This window comes from Balaenoptera borealis (assembly GCF_965194805.1).
Source record: "Balaenoptera borealis genome assembly, chromosome: 18".
Lineage (NCBI taxonomy): Eukaryota > Metazoa > Chordata > Mammalia > Artiodactyla > Balaenopteridae > Balaenoptera > Balaenoptera borealis.
In genome coordinates, this window is record NC_138877.1 from 78,473,844 (window position 1) to 78,494,795 (window position 20,952).

The 20,952-nt window shown below is 45.3% G+C and overlaps 1 long non-coding RNA gene across 2 annotated transcripts in view; it reads left to right on the forward strand.

Moving 5' to 3' along the window:
• Nucleotides 1–3,179: 3,179 nt before the first annotated feature.
• Nucleotides 3,180–20,952, forward strand: part of LOC309615515 — a 32,866-nt gene continuing 15,093 nt past the window's right edge. The window contains exon 1 of one of the 2 annotated variants that reach the window (XR_014236899.1): nt 3,180–4,527. This is a non-coding gene — a long non-coding RNA (uncharacterized lncRNA). Of the gene's footprint in view, nt 4,528–11,531; nt 14,554–20,952 lie in introns of those variants that run through there. The other variant, XR_014236900.1, reaches the window with a different exon arrangement.

A 20,952-nucleotide genomic window follows, 5' to 3' on the forward strand; every position in this document is an offset into this window, starting at 1 on the left:
TCCCTCTCTCTCTCTCTCTCTCTCTTTATTTATTTATTTATTTATTTTTGCTTTAGCAATCTGATGTGTTTGGATACATAGGGACTGCTGAGCAGAACAGCATCTTCAGATAGTGAGATAGTCTGGGAATAAATGCCACACACAGTCCCCTCTGGGAGAGGAAATTCTGTGATGCTCTGTGAACTCCACGTGCAGCCTAAGGTGCAGGCCTCATTTACTCTGAAATATACGGAGTTCCGTGGACTCCGTCTGGCTCTTTTGCAGCATCTCCCTGCACTTACTAAGGTGGCAGGCAGATGTGGGGTTGTGCTCGAATATATGTGTAACCAAACTTGTATCTATGCTCGACTATTGGCATAACAATATTAGTAATGTGGGTAACACCTGAAATGTTTCTGACTATAAAAAGTTTAGCAGGATGCGGGGGACTCGGCAGAGCTGTCTGTCGATTTCCTGGAAGGTGGACTTAGTGTGGCATTTTCCCCGATGTGTCTCATACAGAGTCAGCAGAAATAGTCAATGCCAGGTGGCCCAAGCCACTTTGTTAAAAACCCAGGAAGATCTTAAAAGAGGAACTCCTGAAATCCAGCAATTTTGTTTTGTTGACTAGAACAATGTGAAGAAAAGCAAATATAAATTCTTTAATGATTCAATTTTGAAACAACCTGGGATGGGGGAGTAGAAATTAGCTAGGATTTATCCTTCAGGATTGAGATCTTATCATTCCAACGCTGTTTCTTCGATTGATTTAAATTCGCGGGGAGAATATTCCACAAGGCTCTTGAGACGCCTCACTCAACTGTGAATTCCGTTCTTGCCAAGGTACCCCTCACCCTATTCACGAACTGAAATGTTATGTGACCATCATTATACTGTGATGGCCTCATCCACTTCCAGATCCCAGAGCGGTACTTCTATCGCTTATTCCAATTTTGTATGATAACCGTGTGGAGAGCGCGGACAGTCTTTGGTGGCCTTGTGCAAAGTTTGCACAACTTCGTGCCGGGACGACCGCGGGAGCTCAGGAACCGGCCTCTGTGCGCCGCCCGGCTCTCCAGGCTGAGTGAGGGTAGCACGGTTTGTTTGCTGGAGGAATTTTTTGCTCGTTTTTGTCCTCCGCCCCCCGCCCCTTTTTTTTTTTAAACTCACAGGCCCCTTTCGTTGTTGTTAAGACTTTGACCCTACCCTCTCCTCCCCGCCAAAGAAACCCACCGGTAGCTGGAGAAGTGAATTAATTTCAAAACAGGTAGCGCGTAGAGCGCGCCTGATGTGCAGATGCGCGTCGGGCGGCGGTGACTGATAGGTCTATTAAAATCCTGCATGTGGGAGAAGAACAACACGCGTATTCGCGCGTTTCATTTTCTCGACAAAGACCGGCCAACGCAGATTTCTGTCTCCGAAAAGTTCCAGCTAATTCGAGAAACCCCTACCGGGCTGCGGGCCCCGGGAAGGCGCGCTCCGGAGCGACCCCGACCCCGCTCGCCCGCGTCCCCTCCCCCGCTTCCGCAGCCCGGCCCGCGGGGCAGAGGCTCCAGAAACGTCGGCGGCAGAACGTAATAATAGGTTTGATTCCTTGGAAACTTCAAGTGAAAAGCAGACTTGGCCTTGACGCAGCCCTTTTCCCAGCGTGACTAGTTGGCGGGATTGAAAGGCCGGGCCGGGAGGGGAGGGGTTGAGGGGGCGCGGGCTCCCCGGAGCGAGGAGCCGAGGGAGGTGGGCCCGGGTCCCCGCCCCCCAGCCCCGCAGGGTCGGGGTGGCGCGGGGACGGCGCGCGCGCGCGCGCGGAGGCCGAGCCCTGGAGGAGGGGACCTGCGACCCCTCACCCTCGCCCCCTCACTCCCGGCCCCCGGCCCGCCTCCCCCAGCCCGACGGCGAGGCCCCGCGGGGGGCGCGGAGCTCGTCCTCCCTCGCCTCCCCTCCCCCTCCCTCCCTCGCCTCCCCTCCCCCTCCCCCTCCCCGCCGCCCCCCTCCTTCCCGGCCCTTCCTCCCCAGCTGCGCGCCCGCCAGGTCCCCGCTCCGCCCGCCCGCGGGAACCCGGCAGCGTCGGCGGCGGGCGGCACCCTGCGCCCGGCGTGCGGGTCCCGGTCCCCTCCGGGCGGGGGCGGCCGGGCCTCCCGGCCGCCCGCCGTCGCCCTCCTCCCGCCGGGTTCGCGGCCCGGCCCCCGCCTCTCCTCCCGCTCACTTCTCTCCCGGCAGCTCTCCAGCCGTCCCTTCCCGTCCCGTTAGCCTCGCTCTCGCCCTCCCCTCTACCTCCCCTCCCGCTCCGTCTCCTCCGCTTTCCTGCCCTGCGCTCCCGGCCTTTCCTTTGTCTCTTCTCGCCGCGTCCCGCCTCCCCCCGCGGCCCGGCCCGGGACGCTCCCCCGGAGTCCGGGTCGGGGTCGGCAGGTGCCGGGGGCGGCCCGTCCCCCGTCCGCTCCGCCGCGTCCCCGCGGGCTCGGCGCGGGAGGGGCGTGGGGTCCCGGGCGTCCACCCCCAGCCCACTCGGGTGCAGCCGGGGCCCGGGGGCCGCGCGGGGTGTCAGCCGCCGGGGGGATTAAGATGACTGATGCGAGGGAAGAGGGCAGCGTGTTTTGTGTCTAAAGAGAGCGGGATTAGTGCAGAGAAAGTCCTGACCCGGGGTCAGCTGCAAGTCAAACCCTTTTACAGTCAGCGAGCGGAACAGGCCGTCTCCCGGCTCGGCCGCAACAAGTTGGGGGCGGGGAGACGGGAGGCCCGCGCCGAGGCGACGGCAACCGCAGGGCGGACTGCGGGTCCATCCGAGTCCTTCTCCGCCACCAGAGCGCCCGGCTCCACTTCCTGGGCCGCCTCCGGCTGCTCCTCCGCACGCGAGCCTGGGCGGAGAAGGCCGGAGAGGCCCGTCCTGCCGAGGCAGTTGTGTGTGCATGAGAGACCAAAGCTGAAAGACCAGGTCCTCGGGCGCCCTGCCTTTCCGCTTTTCCCCAGGCTCTGCAGGAATCGCTGCCCGACCTGGGCTCCTGCAAACCTCGTGTGTGGAAGGGGGGGGGCAGTACTGGGGGGTGGGCGATGGAATACATTCAGGCTGCTTGTCGCCAGACCCCATTCTCCATCAGGGCGGGGGAATGAGGCGCTAATCTGGGTGATAATCCGGCGTAGCTCATGGGGAGCGAAATCCCCACGGCTCATCCGGCAAGTCAGGAAAACTGGAGTTTGCGGTGAGGGATCGGGTCGGGGGTCAGGGGAGAAGGAAGGAAAAGGATACATTTGTCCTCCTCGCCAGTCAAGCTGGCAACTTGCGCTGCAGTAACAGCACGAGGGGCTTTAACAAATATGAAAAATAGATAAAGCACCCAAACTAGTGGTATATCCAAAGATAGAAAAAGATCATCTATTTTGATAGTGAAAACAAAACAGAATTGCCATATTTTCCTCTAAATTGGCTTTTCATCTTTAAATGTGAAAACACCAACACCAGAGAGAGAGGGAGAGAAAGCAGTTTTTAAAACACCGCAAACAGATACCTCCACGTGCGCTGATGTGTTTGCACAGCCGCCCTGGGTAACACTGGGCTCTCCTGGTGAATGGGTTCCGGGTTCAAAGCAAGTCACCGATTGCTACTCCTGAAGTGCTAAAGGTAACCTATGGGGAAATTTTGTCTGTGGCAGGAAGGCCGGACATTGTGAGTGAGTCTGAACGCCCCGCAGGTCCCTCGCAAGGACTTCGTTGCCCACAGCCACTTCAGAACGACCGCGTGGGGACGTTAAAGACGCTGTTTGTGAAGAACAGCAGGGCTTCACGTGCAAAGCCTCGAAATAGTCAGCCAGTCAAATCAGTGGAAAAACTCAGCTTTTGTGAGATTTTGCAGTTTCAGGAATTAGGCATTCACTGCGGAGCTGCAGTTTTGAGAAATTGCAATGTCAGGCATGTTCCCAATGGGGAAATATTGTGAGAGTGTGGAGGAATGTAAGATTGGGTTTGACAATGGGGGGACTGACAAGAGTTATCACCCAGACATTGTTCTCTCTCTGCGCACCCCGGAAACGCTAAGTAGAGACGGTATCTAGTGGCAGCAATAGTCCTCCACGCTCACAGACATGGGGATGAGAGTCTTAGCATCGAAAAGACTGACCTCGGGTTTCACAGGAGGAAAACTGGAACGCATAGGGCACAGAGCCTCATAGGTACAGAACACCTATAAACAGTATGGTAGCAGGGTAAGGTCAGCCTGAAGACATTCCAAGCAGAAGCCAACTTCTCTTTTTTATTTCTAAGCAACAGAACAGGAGGAAATCCAGGTGAGCATGTTGTAACCTGGGAAAGGATTTAGAAACCTCATGCTTTTAAGTCATCCATACTATAGGGGGAAATTTAGATATGTGGGAAAGCCCAGACTTCAGCAGGCAATTTAGCATGAATATCCACACAGATGAAAAAGCAGGAGCTTTGTTCTTTGTGTTAGCAGTTGAACTGAAGGGGGACATTTATCCTTCTAAAAACTGGCCATTTGCATTTTCACCTCAGGGAGAAATGACACACCTGTGCTCAAAGAAAAGGAAGAATCACGGTGAGGTGAGATGATGTTTATATTGTTTCTAATCTCTGTTGAGCCTTGTCCAGCAAGATGGGAAAGGATGCAAGATTTGGAGTCAGAACTGAAGTTGAATCATGGCTGGTCACGTAGCAGCCCCATGTCCTGGGTAACTGTCTTTACCTCTGAGTCCATCTTCTCACATGTGAAACAGAAATCATCAAGCCAACCTCAGAAGGATGTAGTCGGGATTAAGGATCTAAGAGTATGCTGTGCCCAGCAAATAGTAACCTCCCAAGAAATGGTGATTTGACACATAAGCCTGTGTCCGTTCAGGCAGGGATTACGTGGGGAATTGTGACGTCAGTTGCCAAGTGTGGCCTGGGTGGGAAACAGTGATAATTATACAAACCAGTGTCCCCTCCATCGTATTAATAACGGTTTCTCTTGAGAGTTACCTGACGATCATCACGTCATTGGTCCATCTGCCCAGCAGACAGTGATTACAAGTCCATGGTGGGTCCGCGTTACTGTCTGAGCACCTGTTGTACGTGTGGCCTGTGCGCAGGTGCTGAGAATGCAGTGGCGGACATGACGGGCCTCACTGCCCAGCGGGTGAGCCTGGTCATCACATGAAAGAGTGTGGCACTCAGGGCCACTGTTGTGGGACAGACTGTGCATGCCCATCTTGGGGGGTCCGGGAAGGCTCCTCAGAGTAAGTGAAAGCTCGGCTGGAAGCTGAGTCTGGTGGGGTCCTCCCATGGGGCGTGCACACACACTGTATTTCTTTTCTTTTTTTTCTTTCTTTTTCTTTCTTTTCTTTTTTTTTTTTTTTTGCGTGGAAGAAGGTTGGAATAACTTTGAGCAGAGTAGGTCTGATCACGGCTTTGTTTTTCAGCGAATGGCTGCTCCAGATCGGCTTTGAGTTGGCAAAGATTTAGACTCAGAGGTTCACGAGGGCAGCAGCCTCTCATCCAGGTGCACAGGACACCAGGAGAGCTTGTTACTAACGCAGGTTCTCAGACCGAGCGCCCTGGGCAGGCTGCTCCTGAGGTTCCAAGGGACCTGGCCCTCTCCTAGGCACCCTCCAGAAGGTGCTGAGGCAGGTCCAGCAGGGCTCTCGGGAGACCCGTGATAGGACACGGGCCCCAACAATTTTATGGTAAGTAGCTATTAAGACCGTGTCTAGATCACTTAAATTTGAGCAGCAGTTTATTATTTATAAAGTACTCTCCCTTAATTGTTCAGTTTAGATGATTTTTGAAAAAATTAAATTAGCGGGAGAAGAAAAAATTTAAGCTCTATTAGTAGAATCTTGTAAGTAGAGAGGACTGACCGATTTACTGAGTTTATTTTCCATTTGTGGACCGGCCATCCTGGCTGCCTGTGGACGCACTGGGCCTCTCCTGGAGGGCAGTCGGGACGACACAGGAGGCGGACTCCACACCCGCGTCTTTGTGTTAAAGATGGGCGATTCAAAGGACGAGGCAAAGTCACGTTGTGCCTTATCAATCTCTAATTTTACTAAACTAATTTGTATTTATGTAGACCAGGTCTGCACAGCCCTCGTGAATGCAGTGTGGGCCAAAACATTCACATAAATAGTTGAGCGTTATTTTAATGGTATTTGAAAGTAGGAGAAGGGCATTTAATAGTACATGTGAGATGGAATAAATGGGTTTTGTTGAATATATCGTAATTGTAATCATAATAACACAATATTATTTAACTATCAACTTTCTCAATATTGTCATCTGTAAAACGGGAGTATCTTATTTAAAAAACAAAAACAAAAACCTTGATACCTTAAGTACTCTAAGTGTCTTTGAGAGGAAGAGGTTGGACAAATAGAGAGGCTGCTGTTGTAAACAGAATAAGCTATTTTGTATCAGCAATGTTTTACCTAGAAAGCACAGGGTTCCGCATGACGCATGTGACTGTTACTGCAGATCATAATAAAGATAGCATTCATTGTATTTATAGATACAGACCTAGATAAAAGTGTGGTGATGGAAGAAATCCGTATCTATTTCAGTAACATGCAAGAAAATAAATTTTAAGTAGGGTAAAATGAGAGAAAATATTCTATAGAAAGAATCAAAGCCATCTTGATAATACAGGAATTCCAGTAGGGTTTTTAGCTACTTTCAGGACACAGGGCATCATTCAGGAAATCTGATAGCCCATGCATTCTACCTGTAGCTTTTGGAGAAGATGACACTCTTTGTTGTCTAAATCGTTCATCATTCTAATGGATAAGGATGTCAGTCCAGATAATCAGGCCCCTGTGAACAGTGGGCAGGGAAGAGTTTCTTAAACTCTCTTGTTTTGATCATTATTGCATATTATAAATGTAATTGCTGTGGTTATTATGATTACACGTGTGTTCCTCGTACACTGCCCCCAACACCCAGAACTATAGACATAATGTCACCACGTGATTTACATACACAGAGAAAAGAAAATCCTGTACTAGGAAGGAAGGGAGGAAGGGAAGGAAGGAATTGAAGGAAGGAAGGAGGGAAGGGAAGGAAGGAAGGAGGGAAGGGCTGGAGTAGAAATGTTTATGTTACAGTGAATGAAATGAAATAGAGAAATAAAATCCAGGGTGACTCTTAAAGCAGTCTTGTCCTTGGTCAAAACTAGTAGACTAAGCATCTTTTTAAAACGTTGATAGAAATCCTGGTGCTGGGAGCATTTACAAGGAAAATAGACAACAAGCTGATGAACTTGTTTTAGCGAGTCCTTGCACATGAGTTTACATGTTCGTAGTTTACCATCTCTAATTCTCTCTGAGTTGCATGGATTTAAATTTGGTTATGCTAATCTGAGTAAGACATTAATGTAAAACCTTTCTTCTCATTTAAAAAATGAATCATTTATTTTAGTCTTTCAATCTGAGATTACTACAAGAAATATACTCTCAATTTTAAAACATTGACTACGAAATTTGGATAAGAAACTAATTTCTACACTTACTAAAGGAAATTATGTAAAAGGCTTAAAATAATTAAACCGTACTTTATTGTCTAAAATAAATACATCACCTGTAGCAACTATTTGCAGAAAACTAAAATTGCCTTTAAAGTCACAGCTCAAATGTAATCATGCATTTGCATTAAAAATAGATAATTTAAATCAATCTATAAGCTTCAAGTTCAATATAAATTTAAACAGCTTAAGTTTTAAATGAATTTGAAACAGTTATGAATTTTTAACAGTTATATTAAATCAGGTTTGAGGAAAGTAGCACATTTACAACGTTTTAAGGCGAAGTCTTCACTTTAGGACTTTTTAAAATCTTGACCAGAACGGGGTCGGCCCTTCCCGCTTCCCTGTGCAGTCTCTGCGAAGCCTGGGCCACCTGCAGATTCGTGCAGATGAAGGCCTGCCTTTGCTAGAACACCTTCCGGGGAGCAGACGCGCCCCCGGGCAGAGACCGCACGTCAACTAGCATGCCCAGTAGCCCCCAGCCTCCTGGAGAACAGGCTCGGTGTCTGGCTTGATCCGTTCATTTGTCCTAAAGTTTCATTTCAAGCATCAGCACAGTTCCAGGCACCTTGTGGGGACCAACAGCCATTTACTGAACTGAATCCGTACAGCGGAGCAGAGGCAGGGGCTTCGGGGGGCTGCTGGGAAGCTGCTGTCAAGGACCAGCCCAGAGGAGCCGGCCTGCTTCCGCCTGGAGGCCCCCCGCGCACCCCCAGGGAACGGTGCGGGGAGCAGGCACCTTGGGGCTTAGCACAGTGCCTGGCGCACAGCCCGGGGCCCTGGGCGCGGCGTGCTTCCCTGGCTATAGTCCTGGTGGTGATTAAGGAGACGGGAAAGCAGAGTCCGGTGCTGAGAGTGGCACGCGGGCCTCCTCCTGTGGCTGGGCGAGTGGACCCCAGAGCTTGTGTACATAAGCCCCAAACCAAGGGACTGTTGGACTGCGGGAGCTTGTTTTCCAACTCTCGATTCCCCAAGACCTGCTCCGTAATCTGACACATGGGGGTGCAAGGAGCTTTGGTTTGCCAGTGAAGTGTTACAGTTGTGCTGTGTTGTGTTACACTGTATCATACGGTGCGGTGTGGTACCAAGCCCCGCTGTTTCATGTGATATTAAGGTAAGTTTCCTCCCAGGACCATAAGGATGAAGCCAGCTCTGGTGCAGAGATGGTTCAGGCACCTGGACAGAGGAGGCGGGCAGGGGAAAGGGGCCACCCTCTTAGACTGCGAGGGGCACCTGTGAGGAGGCACAGGGTGGGAATTCACCTCTTCCGCTTTAATCGTAGAACCATCAAGAAATCTAGCAGGGAGCGCAAGGGGGATAAGTCTGAAGGTGGTGACCTTGATGTGGGAATAGGTTGGCAGTTAGTCCCAGCCAGGTCTGTCTCCGGATGCTGCCTTATTATCCTTCTTTGTAATGCTCCTCGTTCTAGTGTGAAGTGGACTGTGTAACTTGCTTGTATGGTTGAAATGTATAAAACTGGACGTTGATTTCTTACAGTTAGAATGATGGTGGCAGCAGAGGAAAGCACGTGGCAGCTCCACTGGGTAGTAGGGCAGTGCCAGATAACCTGTCCCAGCCTTGTCCCCGCCCTGTGCTTTCCCGGGGGTGTCACAGAACTCAGAGAGACAGCTCAGGATACTTGTGAATTTGGGGGGAAACACAGCAGTGCTGGACTTTGGTCAGATGCCCTGGGAGCTGTATCTTATGGTAGCTCCCAGTCTCAACGTTTGCTTGTAGCTGAATCCCTCTTGATGACATCATGTCTTCATGAAATTGGGTTTTTGGCAGTTGCTGTGTCAAAAGCAATTCCCGTGGGAGACGTAAGGTAGGTCAGGAGTGAGGTGTTGGGGACGACGTGATTCCAAGGTCAGAGAAACTGTGCAGAGGGGACCTCGTACGGCTGAGCCTTACTCAGCAATGGTGGTTAGTCAGGGAATGAAGTGAAAGTATTATTTTTTTCATTCAATTCATGTAATTTTTTAAAAATGGCAGCTAAGTTGTCAGGATATAAATATATATTAAGTTACATAGCTACTTAACAAATGGAACTGTTAGATATTTCTTTTGGCCTGGGGCACAGTAAAAAATTACCAGAATACTAAGGGTATGGTAAAAACGCGCACGATTCAAGTTGGCATTGAATTTGCAGCTTGTAGATTGATTTTAAATGATCTATTTTTGCTTATATTATGTCACTACAATGGCATCATTTAATTTGAGCTGCGACTTTAAATACAATCTTATTTTTCTGCAAATAGTTACTACAGGTGATGTATTCATTTAGATAATAAAGTATTGGTTTAATTATTTTAAGAATTTTGTATAATTTCCCTTAGTAAGTGGGTAATTTAGCTTGTTATCCAAATTTCACATTTTTTAAAACTGAGAATACATTTCTGCTAGTAATCTCAGTTTGAAAGAGTAATATAAATGATTTATCCTTTTTTTAAATGAGAAGAAAGGTTTTACATTAATATCTTCCTCAGATTAACATAACCAAATTTAAATTCATGCAACTCAGAGAGAATTAGAGATGGTAAACTACAAACATGTAAACATATGCAAAAACTTGCTGAAACATGTTCATCAGCTTGTTGTCTGTTTTCGTTGTAAGTGCTCCCAGCACCAGGATTTCTATCAACTTTTTAAAAAGATGCTTAGTCTACTAGTTTTGACCAAGGACAAGACCGCTTTAAGAGTCGCCCTGGATTTTCTCTATTTAATTCACCTTAGTGTCAACTATTCTGTCCCAGGACATTTTTTCTATCTTTGTACAGGATTTTCTTTTCTCTTTGTAAACCACATGGTGACACAATGTCTATAGTCCTGGGTGTTGGGGACATTGTACAAGGAACACGCCTGCACGTAATCATCGTCCTAGCCGCCATGGCCTTAACAGTACGTGATAATGTTGGAAGGGGCGGGTCAATTCAATGTCTGAAGGTGGCAGTTCAAAAAGCAGAAGGCGTCAGTATGAGTTATTACTGTCACTCTGAAATCCAAACATTTGATTACCATTTTTATTTTGTCAAATAATTATTTTTATCTTATAGGCTTGTTCAATATCTATGAATAGGAGAACACGCTCCCTTTGAAAGAGAGAACTCTCAAGTATGCATGTTAAACTACTTTCTTCTAAAGTTTTTTACTATTTTAAAATTCATTTTTCTTATTTTTGTTTTGTTGAGGAAGTTGAGAAAGACCGAGGAAAGTTCGGGACAGCAATGAGGAAAGGAAGCCGGCAGGGCAGGAAGGCAGATAGCCTGTGACCAGCTGTGTGCTGAGCCACAGAGGAAGGACTTCAGGCTTCGATGCTGCTTTCACCCAGCTCAGGGGACATACGCGAGGGGCTTTTGAAGCTCACTATAAAAATACTCCTACACAACCTCTCGCCCATGGAAGCCAGGACTCTGTTATAAACATACAATTGCGTTTGAACTGGATGTGATTGAAATATTTCGGTTGGATGTATTCATGACCGTGAGTAGAACATGGGAACAAGTGGAGAACGTAATTCAGCCCAAGAAATACATGGAGCATTAAGAAAATGGTTAGGAACGAGGGGTTACCCAGAAGCTGGAAGTGGACCCAAAGCAGAGGGGGTCAGAGAGGGGTCACATTGGAAAGAGCAAAGTATTAAAAAGACAAGAGTTTGCAAGGAGCCCTCCAACGCCTGCCTCAGAGAAGCGCTGTGTACTGTGCACGGTGCCAGGATCAGAGATGGGGTGCGACTGTTAGATCACGTCCTTTACTCGGGTCGGATTCTTTTAAGCAAGGAACCCTTTTGAACCTTCCTGTGTACTAAATAGTCCCTACTGTCGTACATCTTCTCCCGGGGCTGCCGTACAAAGTGCCTCAGACCGCGTGGCTTCAAACAACAGAAAGGTATTGCCTCATGGTCTGGAGGCCAGAAGTCAGACATCAGGTGCCAGCAAGCTGGTTCCCTCTGAGGCCGTGAGGGAGGGTCTGTCCCAGGTACCACCCCCCCGCCCCCCGCCCCTGCCCCCCGCTTTCTGTGGTTTGCTGGTATCCTTGCCGTCCCTTGGCTTGAAGAAGCATCACCCGATCTCTGCCTTCATCTTCACCTGGAGTTCTCCCTGTGTGTCTTTGTATCCAAATTTGCCCTTTACAAGGACACCACACACACCGACACCGTCATCTTAACTTGTTTGTCTGCAAAGAGCCTGTTTCCAAATAAGGTCACGTTAGGATGCCAGCCTCTTCTTGGGGACACCATTCAAGCCATAACATTCACTCTTTTGATCATGACACCAATACATTTTCTTGCCTAGTGAATATTGCACATTCTGAGGGCCCTGGTTTACTAGAAAATTGAATAGTTTAGTCTTGCGGGCTTTCAAATATTCTATGTGCAATTATCCCCAAAAGCTATTTGTAAATAGGACCTTTTAATACAACCAAGCAGGAGTCCATCTTGACCTAATCATTTACGTAAAAGCATAGTAGAGAGAATTTACTGAAGCCACTTTAAGGCAGCACGTAGCGGGCACAGGAACTCATGAAATTTACCCAAAACGTGTTGCTTCAATTACAGGAGAAAGAAAAGTGAACAATTCCTGGGTGCCAGACTTATTTTTCTTATTTATTTTTAATTCACTTTATCTTGCTATATTAAATGCATCTTTGTAAGCCATCTTTATCTCTTTGCGAAGAATGCAATGTATAAAGAGATTAATCACTATTAAAGTTCACATATATAATCTCATTTAATCCTCACTACATCTCCAATTTATAATTATTATATTTCCCCCTTTTTATAGGTTAAGAACCTGAGAAGTTAAGTTATCTACAAAAGGGCATATCATTAATGAGCATAAAATTCAGGACTAAAATCCAGTGCTGACAGATTCTAATATTTATAATTAATATAGTACATAGGAACAGTTTTAATAGACTTTATTTTTAGAGCAGTTTTAGGTTCACAGTAATACTGAGTGGAAGGTACAGGGAGTTCTCATGTACCCCCTCCTCCCAGCATGCACAGCTTTCCACACCATCAACATCCCCGCCAGATGGTACATTTGTTGCCATTGGTGATCCTACACTGACACATCATTATCACCCAGAGTCCACAGTTTTACGTTTGCACACACTAGGTGTTGCACATCTGTGGGTTTGGGCAAAGGCGTAATGTCATGTATCCACCATTATAGTATCAAACAGCCCCCCAAATCCCCTGTTCTCCCCCTATTCATCCTCCCCTGGAAACCACTGATCTTTTCACTGTCTCCATAGTTTTGCTGAACATTGTACTTTTTAAAGGCAAACAGTATTATAAGGCTTATAAGGAAAGTAGCACCCCCCCCCCCACCCTAGTTTCAGGCATCCCCAGCTCTCAGGGCCATTCCCCAGCAGCGACCTGTTATAAGCCTTTTGGCTGTTTTTCCCACTGTTTATCTCCGTATTTCTGAATTATAGTTTTATATTGCTTATTCTTGATTTATTAATTTTAGACGTTATCTATTTGGACCTTATTCATTAGCAACTATAAAGCTTCCACATTCTTTTACATTCTTCCCCACTTCCCTCTTTCCCAAAGTAGGTATGTCATTGTTTCTGTTAAATATTCAGTGTATACCTTAGTCTGAACATGGAAGTACTGGTCATGGCTGAGCAGAGTGGTAAACTACGATTATATTTCCTTTCGTTCAAAATTTTTGTTTTCCCTGAAGTTATTAATGGTCTTGTTTTGCAAGAGTTCTTGTTATTCATACACTTAGTTTTCTCTGTTCTTACCACAAATTCCTTCCATACTCTACATCACTATCATAAACACCTTTGACACTATAATTTGCAAGATTAAACATATCAGGAATTTGCGAGCGTGTATGAGAGTTCCAGTTGCTCCACATCCACATCAACACTTGCTTTTCATTGTTAGCCGTACTACTGGGTGTGTGGTAGGATCCCATGTGGCTTTAATTTGCCTTCCCCTGATGACGAATCATGTCGAGCATCCTTCCATGTACTTACTAGCCATCCAAATATATATCTTCTTTGGAGAATTGTCTATTAAAACATTTTGCCCATTTTTATTATTTTTTTGTATTATTGAATTTTGGTAATTCTATATATTCCAGACACAAGTCAGATCACTGTCTTGCAAATATTTTCTCAATCTGTGGCTTGCCTCTTCATCTTCTCAACGATGTCTTTTGAAGAAGAAAAGTTTTAAATTTAGATGAAGTTCAGTTTATTGATTTTGTTTTTCTTTCATATAGTTCATGCACTTTGTGTTGTATTTAAGGAATCTTTGCCAAACTCAAGGTCATTAAGATTTTCTCTCATGATTTCTTCTGGAAACGCATTGCCCAATGAAGTAGCCACTGCCTAAAAATGGCTATTTGAATTTAACATCAAATAAAATTAATTTTTTAAAACTTTGTTCCTCAATCACAGTAGCCACGTTTCAAATGCTCGACAGTCATATGTGGTTATTATTTTGGGAAATACAGACAAAGTATATTTCCATCGTCAAGAAAGTTCTATTGAATAATGCTCTAACATTCTATAGTTTTACCTCTCACATTTAGGTCTGTGATGCATTTGAGCATAACTTTTGTATGTGGTGTGAGGTAAAGGTTAATATTTTTTGCATGTGGTTACTCAATTGTTCTAGTATCATTTTTTGAAAAGATTATTCTTTCCCCATTAGATTGCTTTTGTACCTTTGTTGAAAATCAATTAACTGTATATGTTTGGGACTACCTTTGGACTCCTTATTCAGTTACATTGATCTCTTGGCTCCCAATTAGTGACAATACTCCCTTATTAGAATCCTAAAGAATACCTCTGCAGTTTTCCTTCCTTGGCTTGTGGTTTCACATTGCTAAAGACATTGGAATTTTCTCTTTTTTCAGGTGTTGGACACGCTGTCTTGTCTCACAGAATTCTCTCTTTTTCTGCTTTGCCTCCCTATGTTGGCTTCTTATAGGAAAGCAGAGCTAGATGTAGCTCCTCAAACCTCTTTCTTGTTCCAACATCAAGTGACACTACCGTACTGAACACTGAGTTTTGAGCACAGTCAAATGGATTCACATAAGAAGAGTTAAGAGGTAAGAGTGTAATTCTGCAAAGTCAAAATACATTCGATGAAATCCATTTTTCCTGAACTTTTTAGGAGACAATTATGATGTACATTAGAGGTATGGGTATCTAGACATGAAAAAAGGTTTTGAATATACTGATTTCCTGCATTTTCTGATCTCTGCCCCTAGATTCACAGTTTTAGACAACTGTGAATGCTCACTGAGAAGTTCCTGGTCGGTGGGGTTCTTATTTCAAAAGATGAAATGCCCCAGTACCAGTTGTGATTGTTTTTAGTTTGCTGTTATGGTTTAAAGTTACCTATGACCCCATCATTTCCCTTTTCAGTCTGAGGACTTTATCCACTTGACATGGGGAAAGGAAAGGGAATGTAATTCCTGTTGAGATGATGGGAGCCCTTGCACCCCTGAGCAGACTGAGGAGGAAAGAACTGCAACTAAGTCAGAATCTGGAAGCATTTCTGCAAAGAGTCCTTCTTCGAATCCTTAGAAAAGTGAAACTACAATGACAACCACCACCCCACCACCACCACGAACAGTAATGGCCAGTAATGACGAGGTCAGCCACCCATTGAGACTAAGGTGACAAGGAGACCATGCCCGCCCCCTCCCCCAACCTGGTGTGATTCCCCAGTGAGCTGCATGATCTGAGAGCTATTATGTAACAGATATTTAGGGTAATTATTCCATTTATTCCACAAACATGGACTTTGATCTACTGGCTCGTTAGAGATAGCCAAAGAGTTGCCATGGAAAGACCATTTCACAAAATTATTAAGTGATTCCTTCTCCCTATTCAGAAACGCTGAGAAAAAGGAAAATACACACAGGTTTTATTAAGGTATTAATTCATTAATCTCTTTTCTATCACAGAGAAAGTAGGCTGTAGCTAGGACAAATATCCCCCAAAATCAAGTCTCATGGAACTGTTGTGGTCCAACAAAAAAGTATATACAATTCTCGAACATAAACCAGGGAATGGGTTCAGGAGCCTACAAATCAAACCCTCAAAAGTGCACCTTATGGCAGGCCATTTTATAAGGTTCAGAATTTGGATAAAGAATAAATAAGGAAAATATTTTGTCTTTTCAAAATACACATTTACAGCTACACTTAAATATAACTGTGTCTTCCTCCTCACCAGTACATGATGTACACACACACACACACACACACACACACACACACACACACACACAGACAAAATGGCATTATGATTGATACTGGGACTACTTGGATAGTCCTTATATAATCTGGACATGTATATATTATAGCATATATAGGGCACAGATATACCACAATAAAATGAGAAAACAATTCCCACTTGAATTTCCCCAGGGCATAAACTACTACAGGGCATAAATGGATTCACTGAGTTATTCTAAGCCTAGGAAGTTGAATTAATTCCTTTAACATACAAAAAATTAGATTTTAACAAAATTGAGTGTGAGGACATAAATACCCTCCTTAAGAGCTCAGAGCTAAAAAAAAAAGAGCTCAGAGCTGTGCTGAGTCCCTGAAAATCTGACGACTGAGGAGTACGGTTTTTAATTAAAATGAATTTAAGTAGTTACCTGTGGCTAGTGGCTACCATACTGAACAGTGCAGATATTGATTGCTTCCATTATCGCAGAAAGTGATTAAACAGTGCTCTCTTAGAGAGTGAAAATGGTGTCCAGTGGTGCCCAGTTGATTAAAGGGTAGCTGGATATGTTCATAAAGTTCCTTGACTTCCTTGCAGAAAAGCTGCTGGAGTAAAACCTAGTATTACTGGTCTAATATTATACTTTGTTTATAGAGACAATACATTTTGTATACTTTATTAAGTTTATGAACAAGACAGATATTTTGATTGGAGAATTTACAGATGAATGCAAAAATTTCATTTTAGATTGTGTTTTTCTGTACTAGAATTTCCATGTGTTCTTTTTCAATCACTTTTACTTCTCTATTGATATTCCCCATCTGCTTCCACACTATATTCATATTTTTATTTAAATCCTTCAAACTTCTTATTTTGATCATATTAAAGTCCGTCATGTCTGCCATTTCAGGTCTTTTTTATTTTTAACTGATTTTTCTCCCACTCATATTTTTCTCACTTTTTCTTCTTTATGTGTCTGGTGATTTTGTATTGTATGCTGGGCTAGTAGATGCCCCTTTGTTGAATGTCCAAACATGACTGCCTTCATTTAAAGAGACTTAAGTTTAATTCTGAGGCACTTCAGCTTGATCTTTTAAGTCTTGTTTTTAAGCTTTGTTAGGGCACGCCTGCAGTAGTCTTTACTCTTGGGCTAGAGTAGCCCTGTTCTTAAGGCATATCTCTTTTGGGACGTCAGTTGAGTGCTTGGTGTGTTCAGTGAGGTCTCTCCATACTACTGCACCGTTTCCCAGCCCCACATGAGCTCTGGGATTTCCGCTCAGCTCACTTCTCCTTGGTAGTTTGCCTGCCGTGTCAGCACCGTGCCTTTTGCAGGCAGAGCCAAGTGTTCAGTCAAGGACTCAGGGGACGTCTGTGTAGATTTCCAAGCACTCCTTATATCCTACCCTCCAGCTCTCTCTTTGGTCCTACTCTCCAATCTCCACCTCTGCAGCTCAGCAGGACTGCCTTGTTCCATGTGGGCCCCCCTTGTATTGCACTATACCATTAAACGGATACACTGTGGTAAAAATAAATAAATTAAGAAAATGCAAACTTTTAAAAAAGCAAAGTCCCACAGAAAAATCAGTGTAGAACATGAAATGAAGGTGATGGCAGCTAAATCTGATTCCAGTAGCAGACACACATGCCTTTAGTAATACAGTATAGTCATTTAAGAATGTAATTAAAATATCACTTTTTTTCTTCAACTGACATGTATTACTTTTTTCAATTGGCTACAGAGTTGTTAGTACGTAAAAATTTTTAAGTTGAACCTAACTTTTTTTTTTTTAATTTTTTTTTTTTTTTTAATTTTACTTATTTATTTTTGGCTGTGTTGGGTCTTCGTTTCTGTGCGAGGGCTTTCTCTAGCTGTGGCAAGTGGGGGCCACTCTTCATCGCGGTGCGCGGGCCTCTCACCATCGCGGCCTCTCTTGCTGCGGAGCACAGGCTCCAGACGCGCAGGCTCAGTAGTTGTGGCTCACGGGCCCAGTTGCTCCGCGGCATGTGGGATCCTCCCAGACCAGGGCTCGAACCCGTGTCCCCTGCATTGGCAGGCGGACTCCCAACCACTGCGCCACCAGGGAAGCCCTGAACCTAACTTCTTAATAAACAAACACTTAAGTATTTCTTTTGGACGAAGCTGCTGTGGGAACTTTCCCGAGACACGAAGGGCACCATGAACTGGGCGAGTCTGGGGGCCTCTGGACCAGAGAGCTCATCTGTCTGAGTACCACTGTTCCTACCTGCAGATGCAAGGGTTGTGGTAAATTGTCCCCAAGTTCTCTTTTTATTCTAACATTTTAGGAATCTGTTTCTGTATCGTGACAGCTGATTCCTAAGTGGTCCCTTGAATGTGGAATGTGAATTTGGCCATTTTTCCATCGGGGGAGGAAAGAAGAAATGCTGAGATTCCCAACTTGTCTGAAGCAAGGGTCCCCATGGCTCCTAGAAAAAGAGGAAGCCAAGACAGATCCATGAGTGTCTCAAGCAGCTAAGAACCAGGATTTTAAAATCAGTTCCAATCCCCACGTCAGACATGGCCTGGCTCTAATCCAGAAAAAACCACGGTATGCACCCCAGAACACTCCCACACCTTGAGAACACGGCCATTAACCTGGGTCCACCACGCTAACCTGGGGCCAACGAACTCCATGGGGAAAACTCAGAATGTCCATTGAACTTGGACAGAAAAATAGTCACCTTTATTTTTATTAGCCTTTAACTGAAATTGAGCATTTCCTTTGGTTATGAATGTAAGTCCACAAACCACAGGAGTATCAGCATTCCCTATGACCTTGTCACCAACTGAAATAATCAGTATTTTCATGTCACGGTACACTTGTTACAAATATTTCAAAATATCATGTATGCTCCCAACCACTCTGAAATTGCAGTCGTTTTTGGACCTGCCACAGAACTTGTTACTTAGTGCATTATGGAGGAAAATTATTACTATATCACAAAATATTTTAAAAATATATTCTGATATTTGCATTTCAATATGAGTTGTTTCCTTGGTAATCTTAAATCTTAGTTTTAACCTTTTATTGTGGAGGACTTGGAACATACATAAAAGTAGATTAAATGATATATAGACGCACACATACCCATCACCCAACTATACCCCCAAATCCTTTCCAATGCTACGTTATCTTGTAGTAAACCCTAGATGTCATATAATTTCATCTGTAACTATTTCAGTATGTACTTCTAAAATATAAGGTCTTTTTCTTGAAGTATAATCATAATACCATTTACCATAATACCATAATACCATTAGTATTATGGTTGGTAACCATAATACCAACACATCCTTAAATAGCATCAAATAGCCCATCAGTGTTCAAGTTTCTAAGCATCCATAGCGTTAGCTTATAAAAAATTTTTTTTAAATTAGAATTCAAATAGGTTCACACTTTTAATTAGTTGATATGTCTTTTAAGTCTCGTAATTTCTAGATTCTGCCTTCATCTCTTCTCTCTTCTTGCAATTTATTTTTTATTGAAGTTAAAAAAGGGGAGAGGTTGTTTATCCTGCAGAGTTTCCCCATCTGGGTTGTGGGTTGCATGCCCGGGTCATAGTTTATCACGTCCCTCTTTCCTCTGTGTTTCCTGTCAACTGAGAGTTCATCTAGAGGCCTGATGCCATCAGGTTTGGGGGCAGAAGGAAGCCATTGGTTTTCAGTGTTTAGATCCATTAGTTAAGGAGGGGTTGTACAATGCCTTATTTTAACTCTATCATTCTTATAATTTATTATCTGTAATATTTCTTCAAGAAAAAAATATGCCTCATCAACTGTTCGGTTACCCAGTGATACAGTTAGTATAGAAAGATGGAATACACACTCTAGATTCTTTCCCCTTGTTTACCAATTTTCCAAACAATGAGTAAGTTCCTTTTTATACATTTAAAAACATTATCCTGAGAAGGGGTTTGTGGGCTTCACCCAAAGGGAAACTGGGCTGATGTCACAGAGCAGTTAAGGCCTCCTGTCGTGGATCATCCCGGGAGATGCAGAGGGTGATCTGGGCTCCTGTCCAGGCATCCCAACCTCAGTGACGGCCGTTCCTCCTCCCGTGCACCCTTAGTCTCCATCTCACGCATGCTGGTGTTTGGGGAGACTCCACCCTGGCTTGTGCTGTGATATACACACGTAAACAAATCCTGCAGCCGCAGCTGTGGTGTCGGAGGGGCCACCAAGTTTAAGTTCGATGGTCTAGTTCAGACACAGGCTGCGCCGCTTACTAGCTGGGCCCGTTCTCCACTCCTCTGAGCCTCAGTTTCTTCATAAGGCAGATGGCAAAAAAAAAAGGCAAAAATGATACCTCACTGGAAGAATTGTTTTGAGAACTAAAGAGGGAAACATTCCTGAAAGATTGAGACATTGTTGGCCCTCAGCAAGTATTTGTTAAACCTGACTCTTAGTTCCCCCAAAGCAGGGGGCTTGTTCATTAGATCTTTGGTAGCAGCCAGAGTAGTAAAAAAAAAATGTTTACCATGAGATACCCCTGACTTAGGCCCCTAAGTCACAGCACATCCCTACCCGCCAAGCTCTCTCCCTGTCTCCCTGTCTGACTTTCCCGTTTCCTCCCCTCCCTCTCTCCCTCTTCCCTTCCCTCCTCCCCCCCCTTTCCCCCCTCTGACTCTCTCTGTCTTGGTCTTTCTCTCTCTCTGACCCTCTCTCCCACACGCTCCCATATTCACTTCTCTCCTGTTCGAGGCGCAGGGTGATCTGCGGGGTGGGAGCCGCCCGACTCTGAAATGCCCTTTGCACTGAACCACATCCCACCCACAACAGGACACGTCCCCTCTCTTCCCTTGGTCCCATAAGCTCCCTTCTTCATGACCTTCCAACACAGCTGGCATGCCCCCCATCCTGGGCTTGAAATGCCTGTATCCTGCTCGAACCCCTGGTCCAACGGGAGTATCTGTGCTGTGTTTCGGTCCATCCGTACACGCTCACGGGGCTCATCCGAAAAATAGCTGGGCCCTCCAAGCCCCTCAGGCTTCCCTTTGCGCACCAGCCTGGCCGGGTTCCTCTTCCATTTGAAGAGCCGCGACCCTGGCCCTTCAATTGCCCCCCTAAGCGGTTCAACCCCCATACACCCTTTCCTTCCCTTCCGATGACTTAGCGGCTTCTCTAAAGCAGAGCTGCCCCTCGGGGTAGTTCCTATGCTCGCAGCCTGCATGCGCTTCAGCAACGTCTCACGCACATCTCTCACCAGTGTCTCGTCCACTGTCTCTCACCCACGTCCGGCGCTCGG